Raw genomic sequence first — 3162 nt, 5'->3', positions numbered from 1 at the left:
AACCGCCGACCTCACAGGCCCAAGCAGGGGTGGCGCGCCTCGTCCTCGTCTTTCTCTCAGCGCGGATAGAGATGGCGACGGCGGCGGCTGGATCTGGCTAAGTGGCCAGTGAGGATGATGGCTTCACCCCCCAGTCAAAGTCAACCGGCCACTTCCATTGGGCGTCGCCATGTTCTTCCTCACGCGTCGCCGACCGGCGGCGAGAAAGAGGACATCGTGAGGCTCGAGGAGGTTGCCATCACCACCGGCGAAGAGGACGAGGACCTCCTACTCGATATGTAAGCCGTCGTTACTTCTGTTGATCTGACAGGATCGGATCCTGCTCGTTAGTATCTATATGTTTTCATGCATGGATTTCACTTTAGTTCATAAAAAAGTGATGTACTAAATTTTACTTTCAACATATATCAGGACAACTCAGCCGTGAACTTTAAAAGAGCAAACAAGGTTCTGGTATTGGAGTCTGGGCTGATAATTTTTGATTATCTTCACTTGAATGTGTAAAGTTTTGTTTAATCCATTTTCCTTTTGTTACTTGTGTTTGCACGTCTCTTAACCTGACAAACATTTGACACCTGAAGCCTTCCTGTGTAGGTGGGAAAGTGATTCAAGAAATTTATATAGTGTTACCTGAATGCACAAGAGTTGCTGCCAGGACTCCATTAGTACAGGTACAGGGCTTGTTAATATGCCATGCTAATGCAATTTAACGTATGACACACTGACCAGCCATAATATTTAATTAGATAATGTGTTGTGCAATGTTTGACATTCTTGTCTGCAGTTCATGGCAATAATTTCAGTACTTGAGATTCCATAATCCATAATCCATAATCCATAATCCATAGTTGTCTTTTGGTCTGCTTAGTCGTCAATTATACAGTTGGAAAAAACAACTGCATATTTATTACTCTTCCCAGGTGTGTCCAGAGATCTAATGCTTCGACACTGCAGATGTCTCTGCTAAATGGTTTGTTCGACCGCATGGGATGTGCTAATGGAGATGCCGAGGAAGACAAGTAGAGATGTGTGATGGTAAGGGGTTAACTAAATTAATCATGCAACATTTGTTTGCTATGTGATCTGGGAATTATATCTTACAGATTGCCTTTCGTCTCCCTTTTGATTAGTACTCTTGTCATCTACATGGATAGATTCTTCTGTCCTAAATCACGTGGAAGGTTGCAATCACTGTACGGGCACCTAAATTACTCCTTCTGCTTGACTATAGGAGATTTATACGCATTGCTCAAGTATGTCATGAGGTAATTTACTATCTTCAATGGTTCCCAATTACTATGAATGGTAATTTTTTGAATGTATGTTGTTGTGCTCTCATAACTGGGATCATCCATCCGATGCTCATGTTGATCTTGTAGTGTAGTCTAGGTTTATGTATTTGGTAAATATTATTTTCCCATGAATTTTCTGTACTAGATAAGAAAGGTTAGTTTGCAATACGAGGCCATTTGCTATTTTAAGGGGATCTCTGTACTGGATAAGAAAATTATGTATGTACCATTTTTGTATAGCCATTTCTTCCTTTTGACTACTGTGTTTAGACTTTGGACTTCCAAATTAGATCTATGGTCTACAACGTTAAGTTCAGAAGCAAGTTCTGTACTGTCATTTTTTCCGTAGATCTCTCTTGTCTCATATATTGGAGTGGGGCAACTTTGCAATCACTCGTGGATAAATGAAGCTGTCAAGCACTTGTGCTTTTGCTTTTGTGATTCCATTTACTTCTTCGTAACAACACACTTCTACAGTCTTTTGTGACATAAACATTTAGACAACTAGGCGTGATGTGTTGTGAACTCGTGACTGCTAGCCCTTTTTTCCATTTTGGGTACATAAAAAGTCAATAGTTTTTAGCACAAGGTTTATTTTATTTTATTTTATTTACCAGGTTAGCAAAGGACTTGAGTATACATGAAAGTATAAGCACCATGATTTATTCAGATGTTTGACACTTGACAGTATCCGAGATGCCGCAACAAGGTCTGGTGGTGTTTTACAATGTTGCCATTTCTTCAATTTGCAAAAAATGGGAAACTGATCGTGCCATTGATTTATTTCGCCCACATGGTGTTGATTATTTCATAATTCATCATTTTTATTAACATATTCATGTGAAGTGTAATCTTGAATGTTGCAGACTATACCATCTGAAATGTCCTTTATTAATAACTGTTGGAGTGTATATCCTTCGTTAGAGTGAGTACGAAAAACTGAACCAAAGAGGGAATGTAATGTTGCCAGCGAGGATGGGATTCTTATGCCTCAGGTTTCCGTTTGTATCATTGAGACTTGAGAGTAGATTGTAGGGTAATACATTCTACATGCATGTGTGTTGTAGTTGTAGCAAGTTAGACAAGGTACCCCGCTAATGCCGAGAGTATGGAGCCGACGAAGGCTATCAACAACAAGCTCCAGGGTGCGTGCACGTAGATGAATTTCTCGTTTTTGGAATAGCCATATTGAATAAGTAGTCTAATTGACTTCCTTGTTGTTTGTTTATTGATATGCAGAGGAGAATGGTCTAACCTATAGCCCAGATCAGGTTCTAGCATCCAATGGAGCTAAGCAGTGCATTACACAAGCTATGCTTGCTCTTTTCTCACGTGGTGATGTGGCAAAGTTATCATCCTTGTACATTGATTTTTTAGGACAAATACTTTTCATACTAGCTTAGACAATACCATGAAAATAGTAGCACCAAGTGGTTATCATGTACTCCTTTTGTTGTCCCCAGTTCTTAAAAGTTAGCAGATTGCTTATAAATGTATTGTAGCACATTTGGTTGTGATGATGCAGGTCTAGAAATAGTTCTGAACATAAGCACTAGAAAATATTTTTGTTGCGATGACCGTATAAGCAAATAATGTGTATCTCCATTGCTCATGTTTGATATTCATTCCTAATAGTATGCTTGTGTTATTGCTTGGTACATATTGTAGTTTTAGTTATTTGTTTAATACTCCCTCCGTTCCTAAATATTTGTCTTTTTAGAGACTTCAAATGTACTACCACATACGGATGTATATAGACATATTTTGAAGTGTACATTCACTCATTTTGCTTTGTATGTAGTCATTTGTTGAAATCTCTAGAAAGACAAATATTTAGGAATGGAGGGAGTATTTTTGAATCATTGACCCG

General features: G+C 38.9%; 2 long non-coding RNA genes across 2 annotated transcripts; both read left to right on the top strand.

Annotated features, from left to right (window-relative positions):
* Positions 1 to 566: 566 nt before the first annotated feature.
* Positions 567 to 1247, top strand: LOC119294385. The gene is made up of 3 exons (XR_005143416.1): positions 567 to 671; positions 955 to 1035; positions 1131 to 1247. It is a non-coding gene; the product is annotated as an uncharacterized LOC119294385 (long non-coding RNA).
* A 673-nt stretch (positions 1248 to 1920) lies between these two features.
* LOC119293702 lies at positions 1921 to 2897 on the top strand. Its single transcript, XR_005143186.1, has 2 exons — positions 1921 to 2437; positions 2532 to 2897. It is a non-coding gene; the product is annotated as an uncharacterized LOC119293702 (long non-coding RNA).
* The last annotated feature ends 265 nt before the right edge of the window (positions 2898 to 3162 follow it).

This window comes from Triticum dicoccoides, chromosome 4B (genome assembly GCF_002162155.2).
Source record: "Triticum dicoccoides isolate Atlit2015 ecotype Zavitan chromosome 4B, WEW_v2.0, whole genome shotgun sequence".
Taxonomy (NCBI): Eukaryota; Viridiplantae; Streptophyta; class Magnoliopsida; order Poales; family Poaceae; genus Triticum; species Triticum dicoccoides.
The sequence above is the reverse complement of the archived record's forward strand: the minus strand, read 5'-3'. Positions and strand labels throughout refer to the sequence as shown.